The 27,513-nt window shown below is 39.1% G+C and overlaps 1 protein-coding gene across 5 annotated transcripts in view; it reads left to right on the forward strand.

Annotated features, from left to right (window-relative positions):
* dlgap4b (discs, large (Drosophila) homolog-associated protein 4b) overlaps nt 1-27,513 on the forward strand; it is a 152,204-nt gene that overhangs the window by 16,574 nt on the left and 108,117 nt on the right. The gene's annotated exons all lie outside the window — the stretch shown is intronic.

Below are 27,513 nucleotides of genomic sequence, written 5' to 3' on the forward strand. Positions count from 1 at the left end.
AAAGCTAAGATACAAATGCATGTTGTAGGGTTAAGACCTGACCTACATACAGTAATTCTGTTTGAGTAAAGATTATGAAGGGAAAACAACACAAGTGAAATCAGAGCTGCATATAAATAGAAAACAGCAGATAGCCATCCACATCACAAAACATGAAATTGGGTTGAACCTGGGTGAAAATCCCTGGTCTGTCTTGATTCTTTTCAGTTTTCTCCACAGTTTCCTCTAGTCTGTCATTCATGTCTCCTCCCTTGTCCCCACCTTATAATTACTGTTCCCATTTGTGTATTGCATGTTACCTATCCTTTTGTTCTGGAACAAATACTGACACATGTTTTAATACCTATCAAGTAGACTTCCAGTAAATTACATTACTAACATCAACAACAATCTCACAGTTGACATACACTATGTGTCCAAATGTTTGTGGACTGTACAATTGTACTGACAATAGAATAGGACTCTCTGGAGCAGATAAACATGAACCTAATGGTTCCATGCCTAATGCCAGGTGTGGACTAGGGGGGGTATTACGCCCTCCAGCATTGTGTTTTTCTCTGGAATTATGATGATCCATCCAATACTTTTAGAATGTCACTGAATGCAATTAAATCCTCAAAGCAATGGTCAAAAATCTAGTAGAATGCCTAGAGACAGTTACTCAAACAAAAGCAGGATAAACCTTTTCTCAATACTCTTGATTACAGAGGAAATGAGCAGGTGTCTCAATACTTTTGTCCTTATAGTGTAGGTGTCACATTGATACATTTTATGTCAATTGAGCTGTTATGAATGATTGGCTTATACAGTTGGTATGTTGTAGCCCAATGAATTCCAGAAGTCGACGGTGCAAGTGTCTTATAGAGAATTTGAACCCAACTGAACTATATGCAGAATTCTGTAAAATTAATTCAACAATAGTGAGGACTCGGTTAGCAGCCCACCCATACAACACCACAGCAGGCTGTATAATTACAGTCAGATGACTCAGGGTTTTTTCTAGCGTTCAACCCCATTACCAACTGAAATATGTGCTCAGGATGTGAGTGGGCGCTTTAGCATATTTTGCTTTAAAGCATGCGATGAGGTCTTATTCTGCCTGTTCACAAAAGCATGAACGGCTGCGAGAAACAGCCAATTAAAAGCCTGAGGTGTGTGTGTTTAAAAAATAGTGCTATCCAGCCACTGCAGGGCAGTGTATTTGATTATCTATACATATAACACCTCCCAGGAACCCATCCATTGTAAGCTAAGTAGTATGAGCTGTGAACATGACTGAATGACACAATTTAGGAAGCAGAACACAGTTTATTGACATAATCACTGTTTGCACTGCCTTTCGATTGTTTCACCATCAGTCTGTGGTATCTTTATAGTTCACCTAATGGCCTCTCTCCACCTTCTCTCCTTCATTTTAAATGACCTACTTCAGTTCACCATCCAGTGCCATCTTCCCTGTCCTGCTCCAGATGTAGCTATAATGAAGACCATTCCATGCACATGGCACACTCCTTATCTTTCAATATCCACCTATTGATTGGTGATGTGGTATGTGACAGAGCTGCTGCAGTGTTACAGGTAGCTTTACCAAACCCATCACAACATTATCAAAACATTTAATTTCCAGTTTACTTATTTAACAGTGTATTATAATTTTTTTTGCTGTTTTTTTACACAGCAAAAAGCTATCCTCACAACAAACAGAACACAGTCCATCCACTGAACCTAATGTGAGAGAGAGTGTGTGCATGGCGTGCGGGGCTGAAGCTCAGTGGTGGAGGCATTGATTCATTCATGCTGAGAGGGAGAGCATGAGTCCAGAGAAGAAGAGGACCATTTTCTCACCATAACAAGTGGGAATTGATGCTCCTGTTTGCCTGCAGGGATAATAGTGCGCATCACACATGTGAGACACCGTTATTGATTTCTGAGCCCCTGATACTCCTAGACCTGTGTGTTTATATACTCTATATATGTGTGCGTTTGTATGTGCATGTGGTGGTGTATATTCGTGGCGTAGACACTTTTTTTCTAGGATAAAAATGGACAAAGTAAACAATTAGAATAAGTGGATTAAACACTCTGAGAAGGAGTGATCCCAAAAAGTAATTAGGGACTGTGGATTATACCGTGGCATTAAAAGTGTGGGCCCCCCTAGGTAAAATACACTAAATGAGCAAAAGTATTGGGACACCTTTCTACTAAATTTTGCAATTAGGATTTGATTGCATTTAGCAACAAAAGCGTTAGTGAAGTCAGGATGTTTGTTGATCACCACCCCACCTTAACCCCTCCAGCCTCCTAACTCATCACAAGTTTTTGATGGGGCACCATCATTCCAGAGAACACAGTTCCACTGCTTCTCAATGCTCGGGGGATTTTTCCTATTCTATTAGTAATACTTCTCTACTTCTTTCTAGTGACTAGACAAGCTGTGGGTGTGCATTTGCACATCAGCAACAGGTGCAACGTCATGGCTAAATGCATTCATCAGAAGGGGTGTCCACAAACATTTGTGGTATTGTTTATTATGAATAGTATAGTAGTAGTAATAGTATGTGTATTGTGAGCATTAGATGCATAATAACCTGGTTACGTGGAACAAATGACTATTTTATTTGCCAATAGAATTTCACTTTGTGTGACTAAAATACAATTTTAATTATACATTTTTATGCATCCCCCGTCATGTCACGTTAAAACATACCCCCCCTCCCCCACCCCCAACAATTTGGACCTGTCAAAATTAAAATCAACTTCGTTGTCAGACATTGCTATATTTAAAGCAACATTATGTAGCATTTTACCATAAGCCATTCTGTGCACCAGCTATGGCACCTAGTGACTTTGGTATAGCGGGTAAGAAATTGCCCCCCCGAGAACTGTCTAATTCAAGTCAAATTTACCTCTACCGTGTCAGGGCTTTCACTTTTAATGACAATTCACTTTCTATATGTCTCAGCTTGTCCAGAAATGCAAGTGTGTCCTTTAGAGGTGTTTCAAAGCACGAGTTGCACTGGAGCAAGAGATACCAATTCTCACATTATGCTGCTTTAACATGAAACAGCAGCAGATAATCAGATATTAAATTCAATAAAAACAAGCAACAAATTCAATGAAACACTAAATAGATTAGAGATTAGACAGAATACATTGACTAAGATTGGGGGGGGGGGTACTATCGTACATGTATTTTATTAGTGCACCCAGACAGTAAGTCACCGTACTTAGCAGCTTAGATAATTGTTTAAAACGCAGACAATACGAATTTAAGTGTCTATGGTTATAAGAATAATTAAGTGTGATATCTCACATCTACAGTGACTGGATGCAGAAGGTGGTGTAATAGAAGAAAGTAAGGAGCTGGGATGAGGTAGTTGAGTCTAAATGTAACTATCAGACATATCTATTCAGCAGTCTTCAGTGCCTGGGGGAGGAAACTGTAGTCTGTAGGTCTTGGCCTGAATGCTTAGTAGCCTGGGTCCAGACAGTAGGGGTTTAAACAGTACGTGTGAAGGGTAAGAGTGATCTTTCCTGATGCTGCAGGCTCTTCTTATACACCGCTGTGATGTAGATACACTAGATGGCAGAAACACTTGACCCAGTAATGTGTTGGGCAGTCTTCACGACCCGCTGCATTGTTTTCCTGTCTGAAGCTGAGCAGTTTCCATACAGTTGCTGATACTGGAAGTCTGGATGCTCTGTATGATGACGGTTGCTGATACTGGAAGTCAGAATGCTCTGTATGATGCTTCTGTAAAAGCTTTTGAGGGCAGATGCACACATGCTGATCCTTTTCAGTCTCCTCAGGAAGTAGAGCTGCTGATGAGACAGGAGACGTTGTTAGTGATGTGTATTCTCAGGAACTCAGGAAGCTGTGCTCTTTTTCCATTATCATCCTGCTGATATGCAGAGCAGTGTGAGGTGCTTGTGTCCTTCTGAAGTTCTCAATCATTTCTTGTCTTGCTGATATTCTGAGAGTTGTGCAGTTGCCTTACTTCTTCACTGTTGGTGGTCTCATCGTTGTCTGTGATGAGCCCCTTAACTGTTATGCCATCAGCAAACGTGACGATGTGACTGCTGTGATGTCTGACGACACAGTCGTGGCTGGGCAGGGAGTACAGCAGAGAGCTCAGTACACAGCCCTGGAGGACTCCGGTGACCACTGTGCATACATACAGTATAGATCTTGCTTAGAATTCATCATAGTCAACTTCCTCCAGAGGTTGTTATTCATTGCATGCTTGCAAGTCTCTTCCTCATACTTAATCAAATCCACAGGCTCAAGCTGTTTAGCTCTCGGTGGTAAATGCCTCATGAAGAGATCTATTTAGAATATTCTACAAAATGAATATTAATCAAAGTGAATCAGAGAAATCGGCCACAAATTCTCATCATGCATGCAGTTCAGATTTCTTCATAGATGTGAATATGTGTATCTGAATGCGTATCAGTTACATAGCTAACTAGAGTTTCAGTGGGATCAGCGTTTAAGCATTATGTTCAAGAGATACTGCTGTAGTAGGGATGACAACATAGCTTACTGTATTCAACTGCTATGACTCCATTACTATAATTATAGACAAAAAAGAAAACATATATATTAGTTTTTTTTATTTAACAAACAATTGCTTGCCTCAAATTAATCTACCTTGTATAACAACTGACAGCATATCTAATTAAGCTAATTAAGCAGAGGCATATCTTTTGCATGAGTGGCAGAGCTATGACTGGTTTTACTTTTACTCAAGTTTACTTTTTGTTGGGCAATATGATGAATATTTTTTTTAATAATGTTTAATGTTGTTGTGAAAGAGAGTATGCATTTATTTATTAAGTATAATGTTGCTATTGTCAGGACTTACCAACTGTGTGTATCATTGCAGAGAGTGTAATTAGTCCAGTTTTATTGGATGATGTAGAAAAAATGGAGTAAACACTGTACTAAGTATGGGAGAGTATCCGGATAACAGTGTTTTATCTCTGTAGTTAATGGTGCATTTTGGATGCATGAAAGAATCTTGTGATAAATATTATGTATTGTGAAAATGTCTTTAAATAGCCCTACTTTTAGTATAAAAATCTCATTATGAAAGAAAAAAATTTAAAGTTTTATTTTTAATGTCGACCAATCAAAATCCCTATTCTTGCGCCCTCATGAGCAAAGTAAACACCCAGTTAAACTTTACAGCAGTCAATAAAGGATCTTGTCATCATGCTGGTAAGAGGAGTAGGAGCAGTGCTGAATTTAGATGTGGGTGGCACAAAAATACAGAATTTGCTCATTAGATCAGTAATATCATCATGTCACCTTGTGGGTCAATGAAACCTTCCGATGTGGCCCTATTCTAGTTTCTATTCTAGATTCTAGTTTGTGAGCTAGGCAGGCTGCTGCCTGGAAAGGACTCACACAGAGAAGTACTAAATGGGGAAGGGTGGCAAAGGTAGATTGACTTCAAGTCTCCCTACTGGTGGGTTTGCCCTGGGTTCTATACAAGCTAGAAGTGCCACTGAAAAGGAGTTTATAGAATACTGAATTAGCAGTGTTGCTCACTGTGAGCATTTAGGAGACGAATGTGGGGAGAATTGATATGCGACTTGAAGGCAGGTGGGTCAAACTGGGTTATTTCTGGGTTAGAGCTCTGCAGATTGTAAACTATGTAATGCAATGTTAAGACTGGCTTTAATTATTTTTTTGCAGCTCGTATCTCCCTGTCCACAGGAGTAAAATTGTTTACACACACACACACACACACAAAATGCAGACATATCTCCTTTGTCCAATCCACCATGATTTCAGGAGTTAAATAAGATGTTAAAAGCCAAAATGTTAAATACTTCTTTGTTTTCAGTTTTAAACCCAAATGTGAGAACAGTGAAAGATATAGAATAAAGTGAGAGGAAAACAAGCAAGAGAGAGATGAAAAAGAAAGATGACAGATGAGGAGGACAAACAATACAATGGTTACCATAGCAATACTCCTAAATCACTACAGTTCCCACAAAACATTTGTAAAATTACTGTATTTACCCTGATAGCATAACTGTGTATTCTCCAAGTGCATCCACCGAATTGTAAACAACATACCGTAATGGCTTGGTATGAATATACATACTATTACACCCCAAGAATCTACACATCGCAAGTAGGGCTGGGCGATATGATAAAAATACTGTACACAATATTTGAAGACATTTTTTACGATTCATGATATTTATCATGATACATGTAATCACAGACTAAATACATCAGTAACGACAGATCCTTAAAAACTCAAATACTCTCCCGTACTGAGTACTGTGATTTTAATACAGCATCTGCTAAAATTCATTTATTTAAACCAGTCTAATTACACTGTTGGTCAGTCTTTATTAAACACTAATAATATATTTGATATGCTAAGAAAAGCATATTGTCTATCATGATAACAACATTTATCATGATGTGCTAAAATATTGTCATATTGTCCAGCTCTAACTGCATGTATCTTTTCATCATAAATATGCTTTAGACCAAAAAATAAATATTTAAAAAATTGAAAATTAAATCCAAAAATATAATGATACAATATAATCCAAAATAAACAACAAAAAAAACTAAACTAAACAATGTCCTCAGACATCCAGTGTTTATAATCATTTCATGTGATGGCTTTTAGAAGGATTCACCAGATGCTTGGTTCTTAGCACCACAACTGTGAATAATTCAGACATGGTTACTCTAGAACTATCTCTGTTCTAGATTATTGTTTACATGTCATTATCATTTAAATATGCAGAACTGTTAAAATTAATATAATTACAACCTTGTTAATAACATTTTCTTCAGTGACTGCACAATACATTACCCAGCTGTGATTATGTGTGTGATTATGTGTGTGTGTGTGTGTGTGTGTGTGTGTCAGCAGGCCTGTATTTGTAGTGAGGAAGGCTTCCATTTCCCACTGGACAGATTGAACATTAACTAACCCATCATTTAACATGTTCCAGCATGCAGAAAGAGCAAACCTAGTGGCCTTAATAAAAGCTAAATGTGTTTGCTATCACTGATGTATTCACTAATGCAGACAGGTGATGACCTGTCTCCCGACCTGTGCTTCAGCATACCGCTCCCATTAACTACTACAATTTCACAATGTAGTCAGTTTTCCTGCTTAAAATGGCTGAAAACAACTTTAGAGGCATTTACAGTGTGATTGTTGTTTAGTTTTGATTGTTGCTTAGTGACATGTGTTTAGTTTTGGTTTGTGATAAAAACAGGGGCCTCTGTATCTTGACTGTGCCTCTAAGTGTCAAAGACAGCATTCATTCATTTTTTATGACGATTAGAGTTTGACTCATGTTGTCCTGTGATCTTGGTGCAGATGCAGATATTTGGGCCTTTCTGTACCTGCTAAAGTACAGGGCCTGACCTAATTGTCAGTGCTACGGTTGACACTGAGAGAGAGAGGGAGTGAAAGAAAGAGAGAGGGGGGTAAAGAAGGGGCGGACAAGGTAAATAGAGAAAGGAAAAAAGGCAACGAGGGTTGACTCTGAGTGTGAGACAACAGTGGGGAGCTACAAGAACAGAGTTAAAGGGAGCACGAATCTGTGTGTGAGGAAAGAGGGACAGAGTGAAAATCAAGGGCAGATATTCGGCAGGGAGGAGAATGAAGGTAGACGGTGTAAGGCTGAATGGGCTGTCACTTGTAAGTCACCTAGGAAAATCCACATGGACACACGCACACAGTGTGGCCTCGAATGGCTACAGTCTGATACAGTACCTGCCACAGAAATGGCCCTGACCAAAAATAGAGCCTACTATATTCACCTGCGTTTCATTACTCTCTCTCTCTTTCTCTCTCTCTCTCTGTATAAGACCCATGCTTCACTTTGGAGGTTATTTCCTGTAATCCCTCTCTATGGCAGGCATATTGAGTTGTTTTGGAAGGTAAAAGTGTAAAAGTGCAGGTCATTAAGTTTTATTGCTTCCATCCTCTTCATCCTGTGCATTGAGGGAGGAGGAGAGTAAAGGAAGTGTGTCTGTGTGTGTGTGTGTGGATCAGTGCGTGATTTGCAGCAGTGTGAACTTATTACAGCTGCTTTTCCTGTCAGGGGTGCTGCTCTGATTGCCTTAAATCCACTTCTGATTGACTGATAATGCCAAAGCGTGCCCTTTGAAGGACCACAGGTCAGATCAGATAGCATCCTTCCTGTTTGCCTCTGTTGTCTTTTTTTACCCTTCCCCCCTGCTTTTCTCTGACTTCTGTTCTTGCCACTTACAGCGTAGCTGAATGTATCAGTGTGGGAATAAGAACTACATAGAATGGCTCTTCAAACCGGTCTATTTTTTTCCTGGTCAGGGTCGAGGTTGGTCCAGAATCTACCTGAAATTAGGAATACCTCCCAGGCAGTCCATTGTAGGTTTGACACTGAAAATGAACAGTGGAAACTATTACACTGGCGAGAAACAGCAGTGAACCAAAAGGACAAATCTAACAAGCAACACTTACTGCTGAATACTATTGCAGTTACAGAGAAGTGAATTACACTGATTGTCTTGTTACAATGGTACCTGTCAATGGGATTGGTTATATTAGGCAGCAAATAAACAGTCAGTTCTAAAGATGATGTGTTGGCAGCAGGAGAAATAGGCAAGCATAATATTCAGAGACACTTTGACAAGGGACAATTTGTGATGGCTAGACGACTGGGTCAGAGTATCTCCAAAACATCACACTGGTCTTTTGGGGTGTTTCTGGTATGCAGTGGCCAGTACTTTCCAAAAGGGCTCCAAACACTTGTGAACCAGTCACAGGGTCATGAGCACCCAACGCTCACTGAATTGTGTGGGAAGTGAAAGCTAACCCATCTGGTCTGATCCCAAAAAAGGGCTACAATGCTACAAACTGCTGAAAAAGTTAATGCTGGCTCGTGGAGGTCATGCCTTGAGGTCATGCGAGCTGTTTTGGTGGGCAGGTGATTGTATTGTTATGACTGATCAGTCTATATACCATATACTCATGATCAAAACTGTCTCACTTAAGACTTAAAGGGGAATTGCACTGATTGAGAAAAATGTTATTCAGGGTCGGTTGATGTACAGTGGTTTAGTGTATGTTAGGCAACTTTTTCATAAACATATTACATGTAATAGCTTTCTGTGATATAGCTTTTATTAGCATCAAATGTTTAGGTACTTCTGGTTCCTATTACCATCATTGTGAACATTATTATTATTTTTTTTTTTTTGTGAACAGATTTCTCTGAAATTGGACTTATGTCAGATATCTCTGAATGACTTTAATTACAGGTTACCAGTTTAATTATTAAAAATGTTAAGATTTTTAAGATGCATTTAAAACAGATACAAATCTAATCGCTCAAACCATTTCAGGGAGATCGCAGGTCCGAATCCAGGGTCGTGCTGCCTGCCCTCAGCAACCCGAGAGCCGAAGCATGCCCAGTTGTGCTCTCTCAGGGTGGGTAGATGGCTATCTCTCCCAGCATTACTTCAATGTAATGTTGGCCAGCACAGTTGTCTGCCAGCCGATGCATCAGAGCTGGGTACACGTTGTTTTCTTCCTTGTTGATTGCCCGGTGACGTTGCATTGGAGGCAATTCAAAAAGAGGCAGTGGCTGGTTGTGTCAGAGGAGGCATGTGTCAATCCTCACCCTCCCAGTGTCAGGGGTTGAATTATTCATATTAGGGGGAGAGTACTAACAAGTGGGTTGAGTAATTGGTTGAGTAATATAAAATCTAAAAAAATGCATTTGAGCCACGTGTTATCCCAGTACAACCAAAACACAATTGCACATCAATTAAATTTGCATATCCGTGCCACACAGCAATCAGGTTTCAGTCTGACTAACTCTGAGATGAATTTGACTGCCAAACGTAAATGCATGTGGCTAAAATATTATCAGGATACAATCCAGATACTAGTCAGATGAAGTGACCAGGTGTAAACAAGATGTTTTTGCTACAGCAGAAATTATATGGTAATGGCATTTCTGAGTATTTGAGAATTTTTCAATATATTTCTCCTTTCTTAATCCAAGCATTAATAATGCCTTTGGAACTGGAATTCATTTCAGATTTAGGCTTCATTTAGGGTTTTAGGCTTGACAACATTGCAACTTTGTTAATGTGTCTGTCTAAGAAGGAAAGTGCAGAGTGGGAGGAAATTGAGCTAAGCAGCTCGGTAAGCATGTGTTTCAGCACTGCATGTGCTAATACAGGCACTTCACTGTCACTCTGACACCGAACAGAAAATTGTGCTGGGTTTTCCATTTCCACATGTCTTGCTTGTTTCTAAAAGTATTCTACAAGCTGATTCCTGCTGGATCAGGAGCCTCTTCCTGGCCTGTTTTAATATGGTACAGAACTAAATGTGCACAAATGGGCAAAATCCTAATCCAGTTACATACAGTAGCAGCACTGTATACAGCATAAAAGATGAAGTGTAAATGTGCCTGGAGTCTCGACGAGCAGGAACATCTGGAGGAACCTTGCGATAATGTTGGCAACCCTGCACATCTGAGTCATGCCCACACTCCTGTTTTCTGTTGACAAAATACAGCACATGAATACGGTCATCAGATCATATGCTGGCTGCCAGAGAACAGATTGCATCATGCAGTATGGATATGAAAAATGAATAGCCTTTCAGTTGCATGCTGGTGTTATCTAAAGCGGCATGTGAGCTTCCATGGTGTACATAGACAGAGATACTGTATGATGACACAGGCTTTTACTACCTACCTGTACTGTATGGTGGTACACCAGTGATTCTCCACCAGTCCTCAGGGTATCCCGGCTCCCACAGGAACCAGAGCATTAAAGATTGAACACAGGTGTGTCTGAGGCATTTTATACTAAAACATGGAAATGTGGATCTGTGACACTTTGAGATCTACTGGTGTACATAAGAGGTATAACGTCTTAGCTTAGTAACAGTATTATGGAGGGGTGTAAAAATATTGATACACTTGAGTGTCACAATATTATGTTGTAACCTCATTATAAACGAGGAGACTGGCCACTGAGTGAAATATGAATAAGAGCTTGCAACGCTTAACATGGAATCTGTTTATGGATAAAGTCCCGCTCTTCAACAAAAAGAGCCAGTCAGCCCCACTTGATGTGGAGATCTGCACAAGCGCAGTAGCCAGAATAAGTGCATTATTGAGCCGAACGCTAAAATCAGTCATTTAAAACGTGTTTGAAATGATAATTAAACCTTTAGTTTGAAGTATTTTGGTCTTTCCCCATTTATAGAGATAGAAGCCTGGTCTTGTGTGAATGGAAATAACTGACCAGCGGCAGAACTGCCCAGAAACCCCGTTACTGCATTTTCCTACCAATCCTTCTTCTCTCCTCCGTGACCCGGAAGCTGATTTTGTGGCGCCATCTTTCCGCCTGTCCAAATACCAGGGGAGACAAAAGAAGCCGCTTCAAATTTCCCTCAAAGCAGTTTCCAGCGGAGGATACATGAGAGTGTCCTACCCAGGAAGTCTTTTAAAGATTTTGGAGTGACATCACTGCATGCACGCCCAGAGATATAATAAATTTAGAGTTTAGATAAACTGACATGTTCCCTGCTTATTTACACTAGGCTTATCTATTGGAACTGAGTTTAAATGTTTTTTATGCAGTTTACACAACCGCAAGTACTGTATGTTCAGTAAAATGTTATTAATGGCCCTATTTCTAACATGTTATTATATTTTATGTATGTTTAATTATATATATTTGTATATATAAAATGTATATATTTTTAATTCACAATTAACAAAGTTGCTGCTCTATGCAACAGCTATGATTGGCTGGGCAGTACTAGGGGTGTGCTGAAAGCGAGTGTTGTGATTGGCTCAGTTTATCAGTAGTCAACATCATATCTAAAAGGAATCAGCTGTCCCATTTTTCCACTTACTGCTCCTTCTCTCCATTCCTTCAGCAGTAGGAAAAGAGGGGGAGGAGAGAAGGAGTAGCAAAAGTTTTTGAACAGTAATTGACAACACCATTTTTAAAGATATCAAATACATCTGATATCAGTACTTGAAACTTCATGCATGTTTTTTTAAGTAAGCCTCCCAACCCTGTGTACCAAATCGAGAAAATCACTGCAAAGTATAGCAGTGACTTGCCAAAAAAATTATATTTGAGGTTTAATGGATGGAAATATATCTAGGCTTGTAATGTTTTGTATTTAAGATAACCCTAAACTTGTAGTTGTCAAGCAATGTGCCAGAGCAGATTTAAAAAGGCATGTCTTAAAGGGGCAGGTTTAATAGCATTCCTCTTTAATCTGCTCTATCCTGCTTTTGGAGATGATAAATCTGCTCAGATAAAAATCTACCTACATAGCCTTAAGAGTACAGCTTACATTACTGACTTATGCTGTTCAAAGCAGTTATTTCATGTCCATTTCTTTTCATGTGCTTTTCAAAGCCAGTCAGCGAAACAGGAACAAGGCATTTACAGTCTCTACGTCTGGGTGGGTAAATGTTTGAGATTCAAACGCATATTTTTCTGTGGAGAATCTTGTGCTGCAGCCACTTTTCCCTGTTCATTCGGGAGCCAGCTAATCTGTGTTGCTTTTAAGTACTGTTAGTGTTCAGTTATAGAATCTGAGGTTTTATTGGGCCTGTGCCTTGTTGGATGCAGTGCTGGGGCCAGTTGTGGGGATATGATAAACATTACATCAGAGAGTTAGTAGTAAGTGGGTACAGCCAGGCTTTTAAAGCTTTACAAATCCAACTCACTTCCTGATTTCGCACAGCTTTAATGCTGCATGAGCTTGCTTTTAGTCTGAAACAAAAAAAAATGTGGAATTAGGAATAATGATGTCACTGTGTGATCCGAACTCAAACCACTTCGTCTGCGGCATGTTAGTGTGTGGCGTAGTTGTAAGATCTAAAGAATACATTTTTTACTACCCTGCCAGGTTCAGAACATCATTAATAAATAGTGTAAAGTGTAGAGTTCCAATTTGATGTTGCATGATGCGCTAAATAATTTCCTAAAGTTGGTAAAAGAAGGTTTTTAAACCTTAATTTTACTTCTAGTCAAGGAGATTTTACTTCTAGTCAAGGTCTATTTTATTGAAAATGCAATAAGTCAACATTGTTAAAGTATCAAAACATACCATTTATTCCCCAGTCCATACAAGTCTGCTAATAAGAAAATTTTTTATCATGGCTTAGTTAAATAATGAGAGTTTGGTACATTGGAAGTGACATACTTTAAACCTCAAACAATACTGTCTCTATTGAAAAAAAAGAGCTATAAAATTCCAAAACCCCCAAACTGTAACTGTTCATGCCCACAAAATTTACCTAGCCTAACCTTTCAGGACTAAACCCAATAGCTGCATATGAAAACAAAGCTAAAAAATCCTTAAAGCTAACAGCTAACAAAGTAGGGCTGACCAGAGGAAGCCAGGGGACTGCACCATGGGGAAGAAGGGGAACTGCCAAGCAGCCTGTAGACTAATCTAGTCGACAGGCTAATATCACTCCAGTTAGCTAACTGCAAACCATCCTGAGAGGACATAGAGAGCATACACAAAAAGACTCTCGCTCTTACATAAGGGACAAACCTCAGTAGTGGACCCTGCCAGCAACAGCAGAGATGGAATATGACTTTTTTTTTTTCTCATTTAAAACAAATTTTACACTTTAAGCATTAGAACCACACTTTGGTACTAGTTTTGGGCTTCTCAACTAATTTAAAGGTGCAGATACAAATTGCACCAGTTTGTAGAATGACTGACCAAAAATTAGTGTCGCTGTATTTGTAAAGATTTTGGCCGTTTTATGGTATGAAATGGTATAGCAGTTTATTAATTATTTCTGCCAAATCACAAAGTTGAAGAAGGAGGTTTTAAACCCTACTTTAAAACTGTTGAAGTTTCACTTCTCATCAGTAGGTACATATTATTGAAAATACGTTTAGAATTTTTATTTCACAAAACAACAAAAAACAGGGGATACACAAGAGACATGGACAGTAACAATGATCATGGGTACAACATCACAAAATTAAATAAGGGATGAAATGTCCATATTCAACATATACTTTGCAGAAAACCCAAAATACGTGACACAAAAAAATGTTTGCTTTTTTTCTGGTTTTGGTAGATAAAGGCATACAAGTATATTAAAATGGATCTCAGGGAAAACACAATGACCCATATCATTCGTTCAAGAAGAATGTATGATATCGGACCTTTACCTCAGACTTAGCAGCGATTAGCCGCTTGAGCACAAACCCCCTATAGTCTCAGTATCCATTCATTCATTTCCTATGCGTAGTCAGCAACAGCTGCACAGGCCTGAACCCTCTATTCTTCTGCCAGTCGCCTCTGAAAGTGTCCTTATGTGGCTTTCACAGTGTTCGATGACTCATTGTTCTCTGTGAACAATACGGAGGCCAGTGCTAGCAGAACTCTGAGACCAGATCAGAGAGAAGCAAACCATACACACTTACACACATACACAGCCCACCCACAAACACTCACACATCAGAGACAAGTGAGTGTTTAAGCAGCTCTGTCCCTGTGCTGACCCTAAGAAAAAGGAGAGGTGGGGTCATTTTCAAACTGCATGATAAAATTAGTACAACAGTAACCTCATATGCTAGATTTGCAGAGCTCAGCATGAGGGCACTTTGCAATTTCTAGACTCAGGGCCTTTGACTATATGAGGATATTGTGTAATTAAGCATCATTGAATATTTGTGTTGTGGGTGTCAGTGAGATGGTCATTGTGAAAATGTCTGTGATTGATATGTTGATTAGGACATTGTTTTTCTGGTAATTATTGTTTGATTTAGGGGACAGTGGTGGTTTTGAATTAGGTTAAATTTTGAAAAACAGGCTAAAGTGTCCCCTTGCACCAGCTCTATACACTTGTAGAGTCCACTTTACATCAGTTCAGTAAACGCTAACCAAGCTATTTATTAGGAACACTACACTTATACTCAATCAGCCTTTTTTTCCTAAAAATGTAACAGCCTCAACATGGCATGGATTTCACAAGATTTAAAAAATCCTGGTCCATGATTGCATCAAGGAATTCCTGTGGATTTTTTAGGAGCACTTCCATGCTGCAAACCACCCGTTCTACCCCATCCCAAAGAGGTTCTACTGGATACTGACTGGGAAGGCCACTAAAGAACAATGAACTCATTGTCATGCTTGTGAAACCAGTTTAAAATGACTTTTGTTTCGTGATGTGGTGCATTATCGTGCTGAAAGCAGCCATTAGAAGATAGGTAAATTGTAGCCATGAAGGAATGCACATCATCAGCATCAACAATCAAAAAAGCTGCTGTATACAAGCGGTGATATGAGGGTATTAGAAGGACCAAGCTGCAGGCGCCTGGCTCTGACCTACCTCCTTTGCGCCTTCTGCTATTGTAGTCAGTCTGCTTCAAGTTGGATGTGTTGTGCATTTTCTGCTCTCCACAGTTGTACAGATTGGATATCTGACCTGATGTCACCATTTTAATCCCAATGCTGATGGTTATTGTGAAGATTACCTGAAGCTGTTGACCTGTATCTGCATGACTGTGCGTACTGCACTACTGCCACATAATTGACTGATAATTGCATGAATGAGTAGGTGTACAGTAAACAGTACTTATTAAATTATGCATTCACAAAAAACCATTGTCAAAAATAATGCCGTATTTAACCATGTCACATCACGAATATATATGGTATAAGTTTTTTGTTTGTTTGTTTTAAGAAGTTTTTTGTTCTAGGAACAACATTAATTAGTGTAGAACCTTTACATAAAAAGGATTTGCACATTTTCAAGCCTTGTCTGAACAAAACCCCAGCTTGGTGACACATCATTGCAGGCGTCCATGATGACTACTTGTGTAGTGTGAAACGTTCAATGTGATTTTCCCAGTCTGCACTCTGCCTGCCCTGATATTTGGATCTTGTATAATGAGCACCTCTTTGACGAGTAGCAGGAACTGCAAGGAGCTGTAGCGAATGAGAACACATGATAAGTCTCTGAAGGAGCAAGTCTCGAACAACCAGAACCACAACAAACATGGTGCAGAAGTTATTTTAGAAAGGATGCATGAATATCGAATATTGCTGCAACTCAACACCGCTACAGTTTGGACTGGAGTCTCTGAATCAATGGGTTTGGAGCTTTCTCTTGGCACAAGATAGAAAATTCAGTTTTTGTACTAAACTGGGTACATCTTCAGTATCTTTACTGAAACATACAAACATACACTATATAGACAAAAGTATTGGGACATCTTCTCATTTATTGTTTCTTTCAAAATCAAGGGTATGAAAAAAGAGTTTATCCTGCTTTTGTTGGAGTAACTCTTTGCCGTGCTGGGAAGGCTTTCTTCTTGATTGTGAAATATTGCTGTAAGGATTTGATTGCATTTTGTGAAACCGAGTATTGGGGAGGTCAATGCTGGGGGACTTACCTCTGTATGCCACACCTGGCATTAGGTATGGTGCCAATAGGTTCATGTTTATGTGCTCTAGTCCTGTGTGTGTGCATTTGCACATCTGTGTCAGCAATGGGTGCAACTTAAAGAAGTTAAGTGTATTTATTAGAAGAACATTTTTTCATGTGTTTTCTGCTCTCCCCTACTGTATGTGTTCATGCATGCATTTGCATATCTCACCTAAGAAACTCAGAGTAATCATGTAATCATGACTACACAATATCATAAAAAAAGTAAACCAATAATCATGTTATCCAGATAATAGCTGGTTTGACTTATAGAGGCCCAGCAACTTTTGATTTTGTGTACTGTATAATTACAGTGCATATACTGTTTGATTACGCCATATAATTATTGTTATTAACACGTGGGCAGTGTCAGGTTGTTGACTAATTATTAAACCAGTGCCTTAAAGAGTTTTTATCATTTATATCAAGACAACAGATTTGTTGATATGTGGGGGATAGTTTAAGTGTGGTGCTGGTGTGGGTGGCAGTGACAAGTGAGGATTAGAAGACGTGTCAGGAAAGGGTGGTGGCTGGGTTTGAAGAACACAGCTGCAGGGACAGTTCTCTGTGTGTGTGTGTGTGTGTGTGTGTGTGTGTGTGTGTGTGTGTTTTATTTCAGGTCTCTTGCTCTAGTTTCCAAGCACATGGAGATCGCTCTCATTTTATCTATACATCTGTCTTTGTCCCCCCCACCCCTCTCTTCTCCCAAGCTTGTGCCTGTGGCGCAGGTGTTGTTGAGTGCTTTTCATTATAAACTGCGTTCTGCTGAAATAGCCCCCAACCCCCTCCGCTTTCTCGCTCTTGGACCACTCTGATAAGTTACTGGCTCATCAGTCCTGCCACTCCAGCTCACCCAGCGCTGCTTGTCTAATGGAGCAGATACACTTGGGTGCATCTCAAGAGCCGGGCTGGAGATACTCCCCGACTGCTTACTAGGCACAAGCACGCTTCACTCCCGTGGAAGACGCTACAAACTGAAGGAAAGCATCTAGCGTTGTAATTGAAATGAATCTGATAGTTCTTCACGTTCCAGCACATCGGAGTGGTGCAGTGGGTATGCAGGGGCTCTACAGATAGTAGAGTCAAAGCTATTAGAGAATTTACAGTGAGTGGTGTAAATGTAGTTGTTTAAAGCTGTTTCCACAGTTTAAAAATAGTCAGATGTCCTTTATATTGTTTGAACACTTAAAGAAATGTAACAAAACAAATTATTAAATCATAAAAGGCATCTCCAAATGAGGACAGTAATAGGTGTAAAGCCTCCCTGCAAACTTGTCTAAATCTAGCTGTCCGGCTACAAATCCAAACACAAACCTGTTGCATTACGACCTACTGTCACTCCAGCACCCGTCACTCAACTTTCTTCTCCCAGACACAAGTATTAATCAGCAAAACTTGACATTAGTGCAGCAGTTAGTTAGAATAACAGCTGCACTGTGCTGTGTGGATAGCTTAGTGAGTGGGTTACAGATCTACCACCACAGGGGGGAAAAATATATATATTTTTTAATCATTATTGTCTAAACATTTATATGTGGGTTTTCTGTCAGCCGGAATGGAGTGTGTTCAGATGGTGAACAGAATGTTAACTCTAACTAGGCTAAGGCTAACAAGCTTCTTTCTGTCTGTTTGTCACAGCAGTTAAACATTTGTAGTTGTTGTCAGACTTACGGTTTAACATGAAATAAATGATTGACTGATTTAAAATCGTACACAGTGTTCACTTAGTGCTTGACCCTGTATGGAAACTGTGCTTTGTATTTGATTGTTTTTCACTTCTTAAATTATATCATTTAAAAATGACACAAAGGCAAGCTGAACGTAGGACCATCTGCAAAAACTTCCAAACCCCAGCAATACCCTATATCATATCAGTATTTTGTCTCCTAAAAAAGATTTCAATTTGTACCTCCGTTGCCCAGTATTTGTGATGGTACAAATGTGACCCAGAGATCCAGTATAAACAAGTGAGTTGCCTGGTGCAGTAAAACAATGGCAGCACTGATTCTGTTACAGCTGATCCTAGAAGACTGGTTGGAGAGAGAGAGAGAGAGAGAGAGAGAGAGAGAGAGAGAGAGAGTCTCCTGTCAGACTGCATTACTATTTTGGTTTGCTCTTTCTGGATTTTTTTGTGAAGTGCTTTCTAAACAAACCCTCAAACCCTTGTTTCTTAAAAATAGTAACTTTAACACTACATTAAGTTTAATTGTATATTAAAGTATTTTTGTCATATTTTGTACCATTTCCATTGGTCCCTTTATCTTAAAAATATTCACAGTATGTAATGGAATGTAGTGCTCTTACAAAAGTGCACAAAATTACACAAGATGCAGTTTATGATTTGTTGTTACCTGTCTGTTTTATGCACTTTACATCCATAATCACATCTGCTACATTGCACACCAGCTGCACACTTCCATTATTAAAATTCTATTCTAAGTTTTCTGTATATTTTATGTGCACATGTTTTTATTCCTTATGTTTCTATGTTTATATTTCTTTTGATTTACATTTATTATACTTGTTGTTTTATCTTTTATATGTGATTGGACAGTCATCAAAGAGTTTCACTGCTAGTAGTAGTGTATACACTGGACACCGCGTCTAATGAATGCATTTAGCTACTTTACGCTGCACCCATTGCAGGCACAGATGTACAGATGTAAGAGAAGTACTGCCAATAGAATAGGACCCCCTTTAGCAGATAAACATGAGCCCTTTTGTCAGTCGTGGGCTATGAAGTGTAGGCTATGAGGGGTATGAAGACCCCCCAGCTCTGAGCTTTGGAGCATTGGAACTATATTCTCTAGAATGAATATATACCAATACTTTTGGGATGACTTGGTGAATTTGGGATAAGGTGGTGTGGTGATCACCCAACATCCTGACCCTCACAAAAACACTCTTTTGCTGAATGAAATTCTATCCTCACAGCAGTGCTTCAGAATCTAGTAATCTATAAAGTCTTCTTACCTGGGCAGTAGAGACAGTTACTCCAGCAAAAGCAGAATTAACTATTTTTTTAATACCTTTGATTTCGGACAAAACAATGAATGAGCAAGTGTCCACTGATTTTAAATGCTGTAACACGTTTTATTTACTTGAAAAATTTCGATATCACTTATTATACATCTGTTATAAGTATGTTTGAATTTGCCAAAGAGAAAGAAAGACATTATAGGTCAGTGAAGACTGTGATCGGACCTGAGAATATTTGAGCTATTTGAAAAGGAAATAATATTATGATTTCATTTCAGTGATAGCCAGTCTAGGTGGTTGACGGCCCTGAAAATGGCATGAAAATGAAATGAAATGGAGAAGAGTGAAGTGGCTCGGCTCTGATCAAAATGTGATGGCAGCGTCTGGCCTAGGAGATTATACCAGGAAAGGTTTATTTGGCTGGTATCACTGTTGGCTCAGAGAGAGAGAGGGAGAGAGAGAGAGAGAGAGAGAGAGAGAGAGAGAGAGAGAGAGAGCTGTATTACAGTAATCTAAAACAGATTGATGGAGCAGAGACAGGGGAGAGGAAGCCAAAGCAATGCCAGCACTCTATTTGTCTGCCAGTGTGCTCTCTCTTTCTCTCTCTCTCTCTCTCTCTCTCTCTTTCTCTCTCTCTCTCTCTCTCTCTTTCTCTCTCTCTCTCTCCATCTCTCACAGATACACACTCTTTCACCCATGTCTTCCCTCCATCACTCTCTTGCCCTCCTGTGGGCTTTGCGGAAGCAGTGTCCCTCTTATGATTCCTGTCATTTTTCCCCTCCCTCTCTCTCTCTCTCTCTTTCTCTTTCGTTCCATCTCTTCCTTTCTCTTCGTCTCTGTCACTTCGCTGCTTCATGCTTTTGTCGTTCTGTGTCCCTCTGTCCCAGATTTCACGCCATCCCTCTCTTCTGGCCTCTCTCACACTGCTCAGCCTTTCTGCTCCCATCCCATCCCCCCTTCTCTCTCTCTGTCTCTCTCTCTCAGTCCTCTGTTCCCCCAGCCCTCCCTCTCTCACCCACTGTGGTCTAGCTTGAGCTGGATTCTGTCTCCATGACGATGGCTGGAGGCTTCTCTGTTCTTCTCAAGGTCACCTCTATGAGTGTCAACCAGTCTGGAGAGAGGGAGAGAGAGAGGGAGAGGGAGAGAGAAAGATGAGTGGATATTTAGGCTTCCTCTAATTAAGATTCACTTGAGAGCGGAAGGCTAAAGGGCTCGGGGTAAACAACGATATAATTCTCTGTAAACATGCTCCAGTGTTGGGATCACTGACGAGGATGTGTACATTTCCAATTTCAAATGTAATTAAATTAAACTGTTGACTATTATAAATGATGGAATTTGGCACATTTGCTCTTTCTTGCTTGCTTGTTCTCCTTCTCTCACACACAAGAACACTTGGCAGGATGAAAAGCTAATGTAAGAGTAGTGTAGGTGCCAGACATGAGTGATTATGATTGACTGCCGTAGGCTCTGTGTGTGTGTGTCCTTGTCTGTGTGTGCATTAAGGCAGAAAGTGTGTTTGCAGGAAGCTGTTACCGCAGTAAGCAGTACCATGCAGAGATGGAATAGCTGGTTGTTATGCTGAGGATGGAAGGTCACATTTACGATATATGTCACCTGTCATCAGTTAGCCATCTCCACTGTAGCCGACGTTTATAGGAAGCTGACCCATATTTACTTCACTGAGCACACATCAGATTGGCAGTGTTTCTAAACTGAGGAAGAGCATTCTTAACCTTCATGGCCGTATTTATTCTCTCAGGCTCCATCTTCAGGCTTGTTATGGGCTGAGGTAGGTCAGGGTTGTTTTTTGGGGTTTCCTTGTTTTCTAGCAATGCAACAATGAGCACAGTGTATAGGCATACAGTTATATTCATTAGGGCTACAGCAAACGACTATTTTGATTTTAATTATTTGTTGATTATTGAAGCGCAAAATCACATAACTAAATCATAATTTAAAATTTAGCTTGAGGTTGTTTTATATATGTGCTACTAACTAACAAACAATAAAACAACGAGGATTAATCCCTTATTTAAAAACTCACAGTTTTAATGACCTTTCCTGCTAATATAAAAAATGAACAAAAGTCCGTCTTTCCAATATCTCCAATATCTATCAGTTTTCCAACATTTTTGGGTCAGCAAAAAAAGAGAGAAGGGAGACAAATGTGAGACACTAGCTGTAGCTCTTAGTTAGAAAGCATCTTGTGTTTCTTCTTCATTTGGATTAGTCGCTTTTATTTTGACATACTAAGAGCCACAGTATTGTTGAACCTCTTCCACTCGTAACCAACAAGTTAATTGACTCTTTTTGTTGAAGGGCAGGACTTTATCCATATCCAGCAAGCTGACTGGCTCTATTTATGGAAGGGCAGGACTTTATCCATATCCAGCAAGCTGACTGGCTCTATTTGTTGAAGGGCGGGACTTTATCCATATCCAGCAAGCTGATTGACACTATGTGTTGAAGGGCGGTACTTTATCTGCTTCAAGCTAGTTAATTGGCTTTTTTTTTCAATTTTGCTAATAGTTCAACCAGTGATCGCTGTCCTCATATATAATGTCTCTGAGAAAGATTTCTTCTATAACACTCAGCCCATGTCCACATAACACTCCCATACCTCACAGATGTGGCTGGGTTGTCTTATGGCTCCGTAATGGTTTTATCCATGCTGATATCTGATGTCTGAATGTTTTCATAGCAGCTTGGTCCAGATTTAGGGAATTATTATAGTAAAAACAGCGGCACTATGTAACTGCAAATACACACTGTTTGGGTTAAACTTTGGCTTTTCCTAGTCCAAGTACATAGAGAACCATTGATTTTAGTCAGCTAAGTCAATTTTGCACCCCTAATATTCATTTGAACATTTCGTTAGCATTTTGTTTACATTAGTAGTGTGCAGAAGTAAGGTGAGGTTGATCCTTCTTTAGCACAGTAAAAGTGACCATATAGTGAGTCTATATTTATATGTATATATTTGACCAGCATTTTAGAATTTTGCTGTATAATAGCAACATAGATAGAGCAGATACTGCAGCCATTTTTTCCAGTACTGACAATTCCACTCTCATTTATCTAATTTGAAAGACACAGGACAGTGTGAACATACAGTATGCTTTCACTGTGACTAAGGGTGATCATTGCAAAGGTAAATTTTGTTTGTATGTAGCCCCTTGTTGCCCCTTAGTTTTGTTATATTAGTAATTCAGCAGTATTTTAAATGCTATGAAGGCTGTAAACATTGCTGTCTGACTGAAAAGCTAAGCTAATGATGATGGATTACATATAGGTCTACCTCTTATCAGCATTACACAAGTGAAGTCAAAGTAAACATTGCTAATGTACGCTATGTGCACAACCTGCCTCCATAAATCTGAAGGCAACATTAGCTTACCTTTGTGTAAATTTCTGCGTTGTTGAATCTCATGTCTCTTGTGGTTTGTAGTGGGGTTTTTTTGGCAAATTTTTGAGCTGTTTCACCTCGAGTTGTCATTTAAGTGATTTTAGGATGTTGTTTGTAAGCAAGAGGAGGGGCAAAAGGCAAATATCCAGTCATAAGGATACAGTGTGGTATAGCTGGTAGAAAAAGTTATGGTGGGAAATACTGTATGTGCTGATCACTGGACAGATAGATATATAGATAGATCAGTCTGTCAAATTTTATTTGTTGATGAAAAGTGTCATTTCAGCATAGTTCTCATTTTCAGTTGTTCAGTTTTTTGTTACTGATCCTGTTTTTATTGTGACAAAATAGGTCAAGAAATATTTATTGTCATAGTTTTCATTAACAAAATGAACACTGGCCTCCTTAACAATGTTTCTGATTTGTTGGACAGTGGTATGGGGATTCTTTCTCCTTATGGTGAGAATTCATCTGTCATCAGTCATATGTAGGTCTTTAGCTTAGCAGTTCTTCAGTGGTTACGTATCTCACCAGTTCTCTCTTTTTCTTAATAATGTTAATTTTTGTAAACCTGGAGTTTTGGCTGCTGACTCTCACTGTTTTACTTCTGTTTCTTATAACAGTCTTATGAGTCTTATAACATTTTCCCTGACTTGCATTGGCACTCATCCCATGTGTAGAAAGTTCTGTAAGTTTTACTTTGTAAGAATAGCCTTCATATAAATCTGAGAATATAAACTTTAACACTTATTTAAGTAGACATTTAAAACAGTACAGTAGAGCGGCAAATAAAATATGATTATGCCATTGTCTCAAACATAATAGAGGGCAATGTAGTAACAGTGAACAGAGTGCATTACTATGAATTTATTTTACTGGAATTTTGGAATTACATTTTGATTTGTACTGTGCAGGTCAAGGTTTAGTATTGCTGGGTTTCACTAAGAATTTTGGAATTTTGGAAATGCTTTACTGTGTCCATAGCAAACGGCTATTGGTACTGGCCCTGTATTTGAGGACACTCGTTCTCCACCTTGCTAAAAGAAGCACAGGCAGTACAAACCGGATCAGATCATAAAACTAGAGCAATAAGTGGAGCAAAAACTGGAGCTATGCTACGACAAAGCCAAATACAGTATTCCCCTAGCTGACTGCTTTTCCACTGCAGACACTTTCAAGGGAGTAGCTACTCACCAATAGCTTTCGGTAGCAAGGAAAGATAGTAGGCCCACTGTCTTGTTTTTGGTCACAAGGAAGTTTTTTATAAATAGGTCTGAGCTTAATTTTTGTATGAGGTACTGTAGTACTGAGCCTAAAGCTTTTCTGAACAGCATTGCTGACACAGATGTGCAGATGCATGCATACATAGCTTGTTTAGTCCCTGTAAAAAGGCTTTGGCAATACAATAGGATGATATAAAGGGGTATAAAGCCCCAAAGCATTGAACTGTGCTCTCTGGAATCATGGTGCTTCATGCAATTCTTTGGGGGGATGAGCAGGGGATGAGGTGTGGTGGTGATCACCCAACACCCTGACCTCACTAAAGTTCTTGTCACAGAATGCAATCAAATTCTCACAGCAATGTTCCAAAATCTAGTAGAACGCCTTCCCTGGATGGTTGAGACAGTTACTCCAACAAAAGCAGAGTAAAGTATTTTTATTAACATCAAATGAGCAGGTGTCCCATCACCTTTGTCCATTTTGTGTAAAATAAAAGTCAGCAGCAGCTCAAGGAAATGCATCGAACTAAATGACATAATATATAATTTATGAATTATATTTTTTGGCATATTATACAACAATTCTAACATGGACACTTATAAGATAACAGTAGTTTGCATTCCGGACATGTGAATCTTAGTGATGACTGTTGTAAATAAGCTTAGCATCTTTATGCAGGTTTGCTTCATGAATAATTAAGGACACAAACTAATCATATCAGTTGAGCATCATATCATATCAGTTTATTGATATATGGTCCTTCCCCTTACTGATAAAAAATATATATTTTTTGTGTTTTGTAGCCTAAATCCCTGTCAGAGGGTGTTATCATTCATGGTTTTCCTCAATTAGCCTTAAGCTTCAAATCTAAACAGTTTAGTGCCTTGTTTTATAGTCCCCAGCTTCATTTGTAAGATACTATTACTATTACAACTACTATTATTATTACTACCACTACCACTACTACTACTTCTAAACTACTAAACTACTTCTACTACTAAACTGTTAATAATTAAAAAAAAAAAAAAAAATATATATATATATATATATATATATATATATATATATATATATTGGTCACCCCTATTGTCTATGCTAGTATTAAAACCGCAAAAAGACTGACCATAGGAACCTGCTGGACGATTCTCGCAGCACACGATTTGCTTTACTGATCCGTTTAGCACACACTCTCTCACACTGGCAGCCACTTAAAAAAGAATTCTGCAAATTCTACTCAAGGGCACTTCCCTGTCTCCTCCTGTACTCTCTCAGACCACTCTGCCTCTCTTTCCGTCATTCTGAAAAATGCCCCCCGAGACATCCAAGGGCCTTAGACACACAAACACTACACAATGTAGCCTACTTTAAGTACAGTTGTGCTTTGGATAGAGGGTGCATAACAAATCTTTTCAGGCTTTTTTTTCTTCTTCTTTTCTCCGTAATTTCTCCACAACACAACAGAAAGCTCATGTATCATAAAGTTTGCATGCAATACAGGATGTGACATAAGCCATTTTATGATAATAGTTTTATGAATACAAATACATTTAAATTTAAAATGCAGTAAATGTGACAAATGACTTTTTTTTGCGATAGATGTTATTCCCACAGTGGCACGTTGCAAATCTGTGTTGAAATAAAGAACATGAATGAAGTGTTAAAACAGGGCGACAGGAGTCCTCCCAAATTCCCAGTGCAATTTTCAGCTTGTCAGCCTGCTGTTGTTCCTTTAGGGCCATTATAACAGCCTTATTTGGGCATGTTTCAAGGTGTTAAAATCGGCTTGGTATTTTGCACATATTGCTTTTTCTTATTAGTTATATATTAGAGGACAAATCAATATGAAATACAGTAGTACTCAGTCATTTTGCCTTCTGGTATAATAGCTTTTTTTACATTTATTTGATCTTATTGTATCATCACTGGAGAGATGTCTGCTTTTTCATTTGTAGATTGTTGTTTGCTTTGCAAATCTAGGCCACACATGGGTAAATTCCTGAAGATCCAATTCTTTCTTACTAAATTATACAGCGTTAAGAACTGAGGGTCTCAACAGATTTCAGATTTTTATTTGACCTTCAGCAGAATGTACCGACGCTGACTTTAATTAAATTTCAGTTGCCAAAAAATGATGTAAAACGGCCATTAAGAGACCTTTTTCGTTACCTTGCGACTCAAAGTGAAACACAGAAATGATGTAGACCCCAGGCAAGCCAGGAAACGAAGGAATATCTAGTGAAACCTGGCACATTAATACATTTAACCGTAACCACTGATTGCTGGAAAATCATTAAAGATATCCCAATTAAGCTAATTCATTGTTAATGACTGGTGGTCCCCAGCATCTGAGTCAACAGAGAGCAGACTGCTTCATGAACCCAGGAGATGTACATGATTGTAATGCCTGTTTAATTGGGTTGACATTGGCGCAGACGCTTTTAATGATTCCGTTTTTTTTAAGTAAAAAGCCTGAAGCTACAGAGTCTCACACTGGAAATTATCGTAGTCTGAGATCCTAATTAAACTCTTTTATCTCTCCAATGTTTCTGATCAAATGCTAGTAAAATAATGATTCATCTTAAAGATAATTCAATTGCTGCGTAACACTTTGTCACTTTATAGTGCAATTAAAATGTATTATTTGCAATTCCAAAGCTTTTGTGGATGAACGTTTTAATTCAATTGGCAGTTCACTCTTAAAAATAAGAAAGGTTCAAGCTTCAAGCTTCAAATGGTTCTTTGTGTGATGCCACACTTTTGTTTTTATAAAGAAACAAGCTTGTAATAGAGAGAACATTTCAAAGGTATACATGAAGTGAAGTTTCTTTAGACCTTCTTTAAATCTTCTTTATTTACAAGCATGGTTCTTTATGGCAGTGATTCCCAGCCTTGGTCCTGGTGGACTCCTTGTCCTTTTTTTTTGTGTTTAGTACTTAGTAGAGCACCCTTTCCCTGTTATAACCTGCTGGAAACGTGATGCATAGCCAGACACCAGCTTTCGGTAGCATTCTCAAGAAATCTTAACCCATTCCTCACGGGCAGTGGCCTCCAGTTCACTAATATTCATGCTGCAACTGCCTTCTTCTAATCCCACCAAAGATTTTCAATAGGGTTCAAGTTAGGTGTCTGTGACGACCACCCCAGAATCAGAAACCAAGCCTTGGTGGACTTTGAGGTATGCTTGGGATCACTGTCCTATTGGAAGCTTTTCTCACAGAAGGCAGGATATTTTTACCTAGGATTCCCTGGTACTTGAATCCATCTTGCCCTGCACATGGATGGAGAAAGAATGATGGTTGCAGCACGCAAACCTAGGAATATTAGTGAACTAGAGGCCGTTGCCCATGAGGAATGGGCTAGGATTTCTCTGCAATGTTGCCAGAAGCTGGAATCTGGTTATGCATCACGTTTGCAGCAGGTCATAA

Source organism: Salminus brasiliensis, chromosome 7 (genome assembly GCF_030463535.1).
Source record: "Salminus brasiliensis chromosome 7, fSalBra1.hap2, whole genome shotgun sequence".
Lineage (NCBI taxonomy): Eukaryota > Metazoa > Chordata > Actinopteri > Characiformes > Bryconidae > Salminus > Salminus brasiliensis.